The following is a 12,821-nucleotide window of genomic DNA, read 5'->3' on the forward strand; positions in this document are numbered from 1 at the left end:
TAATGGATTTTTAGAAGTGAAGAAAATCTGAAGGCAAAATGTATAAACAGAAGCAAAATAGTCAGACTGCAAGGAAAGTGTACTTATCTGTCCTAAATGATATGGAAAATGAATTAGTGGAGAAACAATAGTATCATATTACCCAGAAGTGCTGCATTTTTCAAAAGTTACACTAAATATACTGTGATTTAATTTAGTTTCTTTTGAAAAATTTTAATTCATAATTGGAGTAATATTTATGACTACCGAGACTGAAGCATACTTTATGGAGTCAAATTACTTCTGTTGAATTTTTCAGGCTTAAGCTACCTCAGGATATAATTCTTATATTTATAAAAAATTTAAATGACATTATTCCGGGAGAAGTGTTTACTCCAATTACATCAAGTTCTAATTTAAAAAAATAGCAAAAGATGAAGGAAAACTGCATCACTTGAATGGAATTGTCATTTTGGGGTTGCACTAAATCTCCTTGATTTTATTCTCACTTCATCAATTACTCTTCTTCGGGTGCTCTTCTTCCTCTCCGTCCTAAATATAATGCTTTTCAAGGGCCAATCCTTACCTCTTTTACCTTCTCCCTTACCTTCTGTCTGATAAAGCTCATCTAATTGGATAGCTCAGCAATGAAGATGACTCCCAATTCTTTACCCCGACTTCTGTTCCTCATCTAAGTGCTTTCATTTCCAACTTCATTGGCACCTCAGCTCTCGTAGCCCATCAGTGTCGCAAACGGCAACCATCCCAATGTGAATCGATCCACTCACCTTCACCACTCTTCTTTTTCCTTAACTTGCCCTTTTTTGATGACACTGAGTATCAATTATCAGCTACAATTAAAACCATAGACTTTGATTTCTCTCCTCTTTTTTTTTTTTAACACTAAAACCAAAAGATTGCCAAATTCTGTAGCATCTGTAGACTGTGAATACATTGCAGCTGTCCTTTCCTTTCTATTCTTTCTGCAAATACACTTTTTCAGATATCAATACCTCTGACTTGGCTGCTGTACTAATCATCTCACTGTTCATTATTTTTATTTGCATTTTAATTCATTTGTAATTAATTTGATTGCAATATATACTCATTGGAAACTTCAAAATGCTTCCATGCCTCCTGAAAAAAAAATCCCACGTTCATGACCCCCATTTAAGCTTTTTTATTAAGACCTACCATTCTAAGCATACGTCCAGCTGACTTTCTTTGAGTGCTACAGATCTGGTCAAACTCTTCTACTTACTCTTCCTTGTGCATGTACAATGATTTCTTGTCTCTGTTCCTTTTCTCTTTGTATATTTTTATAGTACTAGATACTTTTTCTTCTCATATCAAATATTCAAATTATACTTTTTCATAAAAATGAAGCTCTGATATAATCTCTGTTATGGTATCAAAATGTTACCTATATCAGCTAAAATATGTTAAGCATTTACTTTGTGCTAAGTACATTATCTCATTTAACTATATAGCAAGATATTACTATTCCCATTTTGCAGATGAAGAGATTGAGGCACAAAGAAGGGGAGTGATTCATCCAAAGACACACAGCTAGTAAGCAACAGCATTGCTCATTTTACTTCACTACATATCCCTTATCCTTTTTTTCTATTAAAGGCAATTAATGTCTCTCTTTTTCCCAATTTCCATATAATTTTTTCTGTACTTTTATCGACCTCTGTTTTATTAAACTTATTTGTGTGTAGGTCTCTTCCAAAACTGGAGCAGAAGCCTTATTTGATTCATGTTGATATCTCTTACAGTTCTCTGGGAAAGTAGACGATCAATTAGTATACATACATAAAGAAAATATATTGGTAATGTATCAGTGGTTCTAGTCTGTTGATACCTATTTTGCATTGTCAAAAAGAATTTAAGGGAGCTTAAAATTTTTATAATACAATTTCAAAAATGAAATAAGAATAAAGAAAGGAAAAAAATCAAGTGAATTCACATACATGATTGGTTCATAGCAACTTTGTGGTGTGGTCTAGTATGGAGGTGGTCCACAAATTTGATGGTAAGCCAAAGCAAAAAGGAAATACAATCATTTATTTACAGTAGGCCCAATGTGCATGAGATGAAAATAGGTAAGTTACTGATGAGAAACCCAGTTATTTTTGACATAGGACTTGAAAGACATTTGATGTGGTTTGGCTGTATCCTCACCTAAATCTTATCTTGAATTGTAGTTCTCATAATCCCCATATTATGAGAGGGGATTATGGAAGGGACTCAGTGGGAGGTAACTGAATTATGGGGGTGGTTACCCCCATGCTGCTGTTCTTATCATAGTGAGTGAGTTTTCACGAGATCTGATGGTTTTATAGGATTTTTCTTTCTTTGCTTGGACTTCTCCTTCCTGCTGCCATGTGAAGAAGGATGTGTTTTCTTCCTCTTTCACCATGATTGTAAGTTTCCTGAGGCTTCCCAAGCCCTGCAAAATGGTGAGTCAATTCAACCTCTTTCCTTTATAAATTACCCAGTCATGAGTATTTCTTTAGAGCAGCGTGAAAATAATGCAACATTTTTCTAAGCTAACTTCATCAGGAAGATCTGTTTGATGTAGCAAACAGCATCCTCAACAACATCCTTAAAGTACAAGTCATGGGGGTTATTTTAAAAATGAGACTTATTCTCAGTGCTGTGCTCTCAAGAATGATAGGCAAGTTAGCATAGAATAGAAATATACAATGAATAGTCCTGTTTCCAAAGTAGTAGAGAAGGTCACACCTAATTCAGGTGACAATTGTATTGAGCTGTTTCACACAAATTATAGAGGGCATGATAATATACCTTATGTATTATTTCTTCTTCTATTTTTTTTTTAACAGAAAATAAGAGAGTAACTTGGTGTTGTAGTGGGTTTCTCAGGATTCTTGGTTGTTATCAACTACATAGTGGATCCTTGTTACCACCCTTCCACATAATAGAAGGAATGACAAATACTATCACAGTATGATTATATATGTCTGTGACATCAAAACCATAATCACAGGTGTCATAGTCAGCAATGACAGTAGACAGTAATAATAACATTTATATGATATATATATGTACCCACACTCATACATAAATGTATACATACACATGTGTGCACAAACATACACACACATAATACATTTTTAGTATTACTTCACAAAATAATTGATCACAAGCTACTTAAATTTGATTTTCTTCTCTCTTAAGGCCTAATTCTTTTTGTAATATATTTGTCATTATTAATGATTATTTTGCTTTTGAGATGGTGAGACATATTTTATTACTGCAAATAAAGAAACTTCTTAACAAATTACTCTTTAAGAGTAAATAGAAAATTGTGTGCACTGATTTCAAAAAAACTCTTGAATTTCCTACCTGGTGTTTACTGTCAAAAAGCACAATGGGCATTCAAACAGGTTCTTGTAAGAAAAAAACTCTGTTTGTTTTGTCATACTTTTTCCATTAATTTAAAAACCAGTGAAAGCCTGAAAACACTGAGCTGTGTGAAAATAACCCCCAATTTTGAGTTTTCAAAATGCTCTTGGGAAGCACATTTGATGGATAATTGCAAATGCTTTGTGAAAGAGCTTCAGAACTGCATGAGCTTCTGGATTAAGGATGTATCATTTTGGAGCACAACAAGTCTTTTTTATGCCTTCTCACATTCTTTGTTTGATGGGCCTCATCAACCTATGCTAGCGATGAAAACCAATTTGCTCAGTTGAACAGCTCTATAATGCTTGTTAATTAACTGTCTCCTAAAACTCATGAAAAACAGTTAAACATTTCATGAAGTTCTAAAAATTAACATCTAACAGTCTGAAAATAAGTCCAAACAACAACCAAACAGCACCTTATGTAAGCATGGTTTTTGTGAAACTTCCAATACTTACACATTGTTGGGGGCATTGTGGATTGGTGTAACCCAGATAGAAAGCATTATGATATTATACAGCATGCATTGCCATCTAGCATATAGCATATGTGGAACCATAAATGTGCATTCTTTTCAGAAGAACAATTTTTTCTTGATAGCCAGTCCCTAGATTTGGTTTGATGACCAATCTAAACCTCTGCACATATTTCTCATATGAGTATTAACTCCCCTCTTGAGACTTTGAGTTATTGAGAACATGAATGTGTGTGTGTGTTTGTGTGTGTGTATAGAGAGAACGTGTTTGTCTTTTGGATAATAGCTGCCATTATTCAGTAATTATTTTTTACTAAGCAGTGTGATATGTACTTTACATATATTATTTCTTTATTTTTTTAATGCTTCTGTTTGGTAGATATTATTACACCAACTTTAGACTTGATAAAACTTGACCTCAGATAGATTAATTAGACACATTACAGCTAGCAACTGAGAAAATCCTGAGATTACAGCATGTGTAACTCTGATTCTGAAGTGTAAAAGCCTTAACTACTGAACTCTTGATTTTGTTGTTGCTGTTGTTTGTTTTTTATAGGTTGACTAGTATTTGAGGTTACTTGTTCACAGATCTTACTTTCACAGATGTGGATCAAAGAACATTTAGAGTTGTAATTCACAGTTTGGATCACATTTAAAGAGGTTGTTGATATGCCATACCAACTTTCTGAGTGTGAAAGTTCTTTCATGATTTCCCAGTTGTCTGTCCAGTTCTCAGAGCTTGTCTGTACCTTCCTTTCCAAGACCATAGGATAGGAAAGCTTGTCGTGCGTGCACAGTATGCTCCCCACTCAGGGTTCTGAACTGTGTTGCAGTATGGGCTGCAGCTCTGTCACCCACACTCTATATCCTATGTCCTTTGGCTGCTCAGTAGGAGGAATTGTTCTCTTGCTGATAAATCTATAGATAACAATAAACTTTCTCTTCCTCTTCCTCTTGGACCACAGATATTAATAGCTCAGCAGAACCTGACTCAGAACTTCCCCATAGTCAGTGTTCATGCTGTCCTTTGTCCCTTCTTGACACCACCTTTTCTTAAGCCCAGCAGCTCAGAAGAGCATCAAGTAGACGCATAGCAATGTTACAGGCTGAGCATCAGAAAGGATCCTTCCACTAAATAAGTAAAATAAATGTAACCAAGATATACTTCTGTGGTTAGGTGCAGTTGGTAAGTGGAGGAACTTTGAAGAGTCTAAGCAACAGGCCATTCATAGCAATAATCTCATTTATCTTCACAGCAGCCTTATTGTTTAACTGTTCACTACAGCATTGGCCATGTTGTGGTGTTAACTTGCTTGTTCATTTTCTTTGCTTTACTCTATTCCATTAAATAAATATTACACAATTTATTTAACAGTTCTACTGTTGATAGACATTAGGGTTATTTCCTGTTTGGGTTTTTATAAATTATACAGCTATAAAATTCTTGTGTATGTCTGTTGGTGGATATGTGTATGTATGTATGTGTGTATATATATATACACACACACACACACACACACATGCATTCATATAGCTATTAAAATAAATACTTTAGATACATTTAACAGAGTATATTTGTGCAAAGAACAATTCATGAACCAGGCAGTAATCAGAACAGATAGTTCAGAGAGCTTTGCCCAGCAGCATAAGCAGTGAGCTTTTACAGGCCAAACACAGAAATAAAGGAGAGAAATCATCTGCTTGGCTATAGCTAGGCATTTGCCTTATTTGATTATAGTTCCTTCAGTTGACTGACTGTGATTGGCAGAAGCCGTCCAGTTGTCTGTTTGTGATTGGCTGAAACCTGGCTGTTTGTTAATACTAAGTTAGCCTTCAGTTTGTTTGCATACTATATTTTATTGTTGTTTATTATAGAAACTTGAAGTATGAAGACAGCCTCAGGCTAATGAACTCCTGCTAATTTTGCTTTAATAATTTCCCCATTTTAGTCAGCCTCTCAAAACCTTCAACATTGACACCACTCTCAGTTACCATCTTAACAGACTTTTTTGGTCTTAGTATGGAATTCACAAGTCAGGGTGTCAGGTCAATGGATTGATGCTTTATGTTTTCTTTATGTTTTTATTATTCTAACCAGGTTGATACCATTTGATGCATAGTGGATGGCTGTATACAAACATTTAAGACTCTTGATACAGTGTACTAGGGAGACTGCTATGATGACTATTAGGAGGATAATGAAAATTAGGATTAGGAATTTGTCTACAAATTGTTGAATTATCTTTCCTTTTAATTTTCTTATGTGGTTTCTGGCATAAAACTGCCAAACCCTCACTAGAGCTTTTGCCTGCTGTCAGATTTAAACAAACACTGTGAATACATGAATCTAAAAGCCTAACACTATGGAAGGAATCAGATGTGCAATTTGAACAGTAGTTGCACTTAGAATATGAATGAAATTTTTTATAGGATAAGCTAGAGGATCTCTAAGATCATGTAGGAATTTAGGCTTAATATGACATATTCATCATTCAGTTAAATTTCCGTGGAGGCTATCAATTGTGAAATTATAACCATATCATATCTTCCCATGCATAAACAGAATAGTGATACAAGAGAAAGAAGAAAAAGAGTAAACATTTCATAATGACAGAGGAAAGAAGTCTTTATCTGTGATCTTGGGAAAGCTGTCTACATCTGAGATGTCACCTGCTTCTGGGAGGAAGCTCCCTCATAAGTTTAGGTCTTCAACAGATGTACACTCCTGAGTCTGGAGGGGCCCTCTTGAATTGAGAGACATGGACCCAAGGCTTGAGGTTTTGAAGTTTTGCTGATATGTGGGTGGTGAGAATACAGTATAGTCCCTTCCAACAGGGTTAAAGGGCAGTCCTTCTTTGGTGCCATTCCTAAAAGACACAGGCTTTAAGTCTTAGTTTATGAAATGTCTGGTTGTTGTTTGTGGGTCACAGAAGGCTTCTTTTAGCTGATGAAAATATATGTTGGCATAATGCATTAAAGCCTTGCAACACTGAATCATGTCAGAGTTTGTAAGAGCAGAAGATACAGAAGGTTTTAATATTAGGGACATAGGTCTCCTAGTAACTATTTCACAAGGGGTTAATTTGTGTTTTCCAGTAGGGATGGACATGCTTTCCATCAAGGCCAATGATAATGTTATTAGTAAAGCAATCTAGTTGATTCAGTTAACTTTGTCAATTTCAATTTTTAAATGCCACTTGTTCTTTCAACTCTCCCAGAAGACAAAATATGATAGGGACAATGGTAATGTTTGCAATAACTCATTTAACTGTTTTATAACTTTTTCAGTGAAATTAGTATTTCTATTTCTGAAGATTTCTCCAGAATGCCTCCAGTTGCCATAAAGGAAACACATTTTCTTTTTCCCCTAATTAACTAATCAATTTATTTTAAATTGACAAATAAAAGTTGTATTTGACATGTTTGGAGAAACGTATCATGGAATGACTAAATAGAGCTAATTAACATATGCATTGCCTCACATATAGTAATCCCTTATTACACAGTTTCCTGTTCTGTGGGTTTAGTTGTCTGTGGTCAACCATGGCCCAAAGATGTTACATCACTAATTTTGCACTTTAGGGCTCTTGTTAAGTAAAACAAGGGTTACTTTAGCACAAGCACGTTGTTACTGTGACTGTTGACCTGGTAGCCAATATAGCTACTAAGTGACGAATGGCAACTGGGCAGGCTGAAGTGCAGTGGTACAAGATTTCATACATGCAGAATGGCATGTAATTTAAAACTTATGAATTCTTTATTTCTGGAATTTTCCATTTGTGTTACAATGCCTAGGTCATTCACCTGACTTCATCTCATCACACAGGCATATTATCATCTCATATAATCATAAAATGAAGAAGGATGAGTACAATACAATAAGATATTTTGAGACAGAGAAAAAGCTACTTTATGTCACTTCTATTACAGTATGTTGTCATAATTTTTCTATTTTATTGTTAGTTATTGTTGTTAATCTTTTACTGTGCCTAATTTTTTTAAATCAAACTTTACCATAGATATATATGTATAGGAAAAAACAGTGAATATAGGGTTTGATATTATTTCTAATTCTGGGCATCCACTGGGGGTCTTAAAATGTATCCTTCACGAATAAGTGGGGACTACTGTACTTCACATTTTTTTTTTGTGGTGAGAATGCTTAAAATCTCTCAGTAATTTTTAAGAATACAGTACATAAATGCATTTTTGAATAATCTTTTATTGTAATAGCATAGGCCTTCCTGCAGGGGAAAACTTCTATCCAATCAGAGAACATATAGACTATTTCAAGACCATTTTGAAATTCCATTGAGGGTTGAAATTGAAGTAAGTATCAAATGATTTAGCAGGTGATGGAAACGTAACACCTGAGATTTTATTGTTTTACCAGGATTATGGGTTTGGCCAATTGTATTGGTTATATATCATTCAAACAATTTTAGAGCAGTCAACATACTAATTTTTTTTCATAATTTGTATCATTTTATCTACTCCATGATGTGTCACAGAGTACAAACTTTTTAATAATGAAAGTTTTAAGGACTCAGGAAAGCTAAGGTAACTATCTGGGCCCTTTCTGAGTCTTTGCTTAACATAAAATTTACATCCTTTCAGATATCAGTTTTGTTTTTTAAAATTAGGTGCATAGAACTGTTTATTAAATAGATCATCATAGATGCTTTGACTTGGATCAATCTTATGAAATTCATTTAAATTGCATATTCTGACAGAATGAAAATCTATCAAGGCATTTTCTTGGTATTCAATTAATTCTTATTCTGCTTGATGTTAGGTTAGCAGTTACATGAACCAGTTAAGAATTCCTAGAGTTCTAGGAACAGTCTAATGATCTTAATAGGGTCTAATTTGTCATGTTTTTCTTTAAATATAGGGATTATTGTATCATTTTAAAAGACTCTGTACTCATCTCAAGATCGTGAAACTATATTATCTTCTAGATGCTTTATTGTTTATTTTTTAATTTTACTATTCACTTGAAATTGATTTTTGCATATCGTCAGACATTAGGGTCAAGTTTCTTTTTTTTCCCATATGTATATCTCATTGATTCAGAACCATTTGTTGAAAAGACTGTACTTTTCTATCACTCTCCAGGATCACTTTTATCATAATTCAAGTGTTTGTGTATATGTGGATCTGATGACTGTATTTTTGATTTCATTATTAATTTAGTTACCCTTGCACAAATTCCACGCTGTCTCTATTACTGTATCTTCAAAAATAAGTCAATGTCTGGTATAAAAATACTTACTCTTTTTTCTTCTTTTTCAATTTTGACTTACCTGTTTTTAGCTTCCTACATTTACAAACAAATTTTAGGATTAATTTGTCAATATCCACATATATGCACAAACCCTGCTGAGATTTTGATTGTGATTGAATTGAATTTTTAGATCAATGGTGAGAACCGATATCTTTACAATATTGTTTTCTAAACATGAACACGATGTATTTCTCTCTTTGTTCAATTTGTCTTTAGATTTGCTTAATGGTACTTTATGGTTTGTGAGAAGTATTCACATTTGTCAAATTTATTCCCAGATATTTAATATTTTTGATGCTACTGTAAATGGTTCAATTATAACATACTATTTTAAAATTCTTTGATTGTTATAGTAGAATAAAATTAATTTTTGATAATGGCCTCTTGTCCTGGAGCCTTGCTAAACTCATGCATTAATTCTAATAGGTTTTCTGTAGATTACTTTAGATATTCCACATAAAGCATCATATTATTTGCAAATATTGCAAATTTTCATTCCCAGTCTCTTCACCATTTATTTATTTAGTCTAATTTCACTGCTTGAAAACTTCAGCACAATGTTAAATAAAATTTCTGATACTAGGCATCTTTGTGTTATACTCAGTCTCAGACAGGAAGCTCTCCCCATTTACCATTAGTGTTTGCTCCTCCTTCCTTCCTTCCTTCCTTCCTTCCTTCCTTTCTTTCTTTCTTTCTTTCTTTCTTCTTCTTTCTTCTTTCTTTCATGTTAATACTTTAGTATTTTTAAATCTATCTATATTTTCTTCCTTCCTTCCTTCCTTCCTGTCTCCCTCCCTCCCTCCCTCCCTCTTTCTCTCTTTCTTTCTCTCCTTCTTTCTCTCTTTCTTCCCTGAAGGACTCTCACTTTGTTGCCCAGGCTGGAGTGCAATGTTGTGATCTCAGCTCACTGCAACCTCCACCTCTCAGGTTTGAGTGATTCTCCTGCCTCAGCCTCCTGAGTAGCTGGGACTACAGGTGCATGCCACCATGCCTGGCTAATGTTTTGTATTTTTAGTAGACACGGGGTTTCACAGTGTTAGCCAGCATGGTCTCGACCTCCTGACCTCGTGATCCACCCACCTCAGCCTCCCAAAGTACTGGGATTATAGGCATGAGCCACCGTGCCTGGTCTTTCTTTCAGAAAAATAGGTATCTTTTATTAGATTAAGTTTCCTTTCTTCTCTAGTTTTCTAAGGGCTTTTTTCCCCCATGAACTGATAGTAAAATTTATAAAATATTCAAGCATAATTTCTGCTTATTCTTTCAATGCGGTGAAAATATGATTTTTTTTCTTTATTTTGTTAATGTAGTGAAATGCACTGATGATCTTCTAATGTTAAATTGACCTTATATTCTTATATTGCTAGCATAAAATTAAATTTGCTTTTTTTTGAAATACAGTATAAACCCACATGTACAACACACACACATCTTTAATATTCACACATTAACACTTTGAGTCATGTGAGATATATATGTAATTTCAGTGTGTTTATACTTTTGTTTAGTATTTTTAAATCTATATTAGTAAATAAAATTAACCTTTTTTTTAAATTATAAACTTCTTACCAGAGTTTGTGTTAAGGTTATCATGGTCTTGTAAAATGAAATTATCACTATTAAGGATTTTTAAATTCTCTAATAGTGTTTTTACTAATTGGTGTCATTCTTTTGTTTTATATTTTATGTTTTCTATTTACTGGTAAAGCTTTCTGGACCTAAAGGTTTCATGCATGTGTGTGAGTGTGGGAGATATTAAAAAAATATATTCAAAACCTACAATAGACAAGACTATTCAGATTTTCTATTTTTGGGGGGTCAATTTTGGTATGTTGTGTTTTTCTAGGAATTTGTCCCTACATCTCAATTTTACAATATATTGACAGAAATATGTTATGGTATTATTTTTATAATGGTTTTAAGAGTTATAGTCTTGCCTTTTTTTCACTTTGACTCTTCATTATTTATGATATCTTTTTTATAGTTCTCATCAGAAATTTATTAACTTTATATTCTTTTCAATCGATCAGCTTCTACTTTGTTGATCATATACTTTATGTTTGTGTTTTATTTCTTTATCATCTGTTCTTTTTTTTTTCTATTTACATTGGGTATAATTTACTGGGTTTAGGAACTTCATGAGATGGATGCTTAGGTCACTGATTTGTCAGACTTCTTGAGCTAGCAATAATGAAAGGACCATAAGACACTTTAACTGCATTTATCTCCCTTCTCTCCTCTGGATGCTATTGCTGTTGTGTATTTTATTGTAAATAAATTCTATAGTAGTAATAGTAAATACTATGTTTTTTGTTTCTGTATTTCCCTGGAATCTGGGCTATCCCTGTGACTTGCTTTGGGAAACAGAATGTGACAGAATGACGTTGCGTAACATCTGAATCCGGACTTAAGAAAGTGTAGGCAGCCATCATGCTGTGAACCCAAGCTGTGTGGAGAGACTAAGTGGAGGAAAATGGGTCACTTCAGTCAACAGCCCTACCTGGTATTTCAGTCCATAACTAGCACTGCCTGCCAGCCCTGTGAATAGGCCATCTTGGACTTTTCAGCCCAGTTGAGAATAATGACTGCATCCTCAGCTGATAGCACATGGAACAGAGGGACTACCTAGCTGAGCTGGACTTGTATTGCAGAATTGTGAAACATCATGAAAGATTGCGTTTGTTTTAAGCCACAAAGTTTTGATGTGGTTTGTGATATTTTATAGATTACCAAAACAACACCTGCCATTAAGCATTGAATGAATTAATAAATATATGACTTTATAAATAGTGATGAGGCATTGGTGATTGCCTGGATAAGTTTCTGTCAATTCTTTATATATTAGGAAGAAAAAAAGCAAATGTAGATTCATGAAAGGAACAGTGAATACAAATTCATTAAATTGCTGCAAAAGAACTAAACACTCTGGGAAACATTGAGAGCTAAGTCAGTTATATGATTTCTTTGGGTATGAAGCTGTCATGTAAATACAGATTTGTCACAAATGCATCTGTTATTTCCTAATATCCTATAAGAAAGTAACCACCATTAGTGACTTAGGCTATCTATCTGATACATAATATGAAACCAGAAGTGAGCATGGGTGGGGCATTATTCTGGAGTTTAGCTATAGTTTTGAGTTTCTGGTTTTCATTAAATTTCTCAAAACCAAAACCTCTTCACCTTCAAGAAACATGTCAAATCTCATACTTATAAATTATCATAAATTTATAGATTTTCATTGTAAAGGAGAGAACTATTCAGCTAAAGCTATCTGCCCCAGCTTCCATTAATAATCTTCCCAAATTATCTACAGGAAGAGTTTTTTTTTTTTTTTTTTTTTTTTTTTAAATTCACAAGGAAGATACTCAGTAGTCATTGCTTAACGAACAAATTGACATAAGAAACCAGATAATTTGCGTTTTTAGTGGGGAGGGAAAAAATTTAAAAAAGGAGACAGGAAGGAAAAAAAATGCTAGGTCTTTAGCATTTAAAAAATATTCTAGATATATGTTCATGGTATGCCACAATTTCCTTCACTGTCACAGTTGCCTTTTGCATAAAGAAATACTGAGTTTTTTTGATAAGGTTACAAACAAGTTCTTCCAATTTTCCTTTCTCTATATTGTAAAAGCAGTGCAC

At 33.8% G+C, this 12,821-nt stretch overlaps 1 long non-coding RNA gene across 4 annotated transcripts in view; it reads left to right on the plus strand.

Annotated features, from left to right (window-relative positions):
• The window catches only part of LOC105718381 (uncharacterized), a 39,233-nt gene extending 26,702 nt beyond the window's left edge, over positions 1–12,531 (plus strand). For all 4 annotated transcript variants that reach the window (XR_001107752.2, XR_001107748.2, XR_010337046.1 and 1 more), the window contains one exon: positions 11,547–12,531. This is a non-coding gene — a long non-coding RNA (uncharacterized LOC105718381). The remainder of the gene's footprint in view (positions 1–11,546) is intronic.
• The last annotated feature ends 290 nt before the right edge of the window (positions 12,532–12,821 follow it).

This window comes from Aotus nancymaae, unplaced genomic scaffold (genome assembly GCF_030222135.1).
Source record: "Aotus nancymaae isolate 86718 unplaced genomic scaffold, 86718_ANA_hifiasm-v0.15.2.pri h1tg000041l, whole genome shotgun sequence".
NCBI classification, from domain to species: Eukaryota; Metazoa; Chordata; class Mammalia; order Primates; family Aotidae; genus Aotus; species Aotus nancymaae.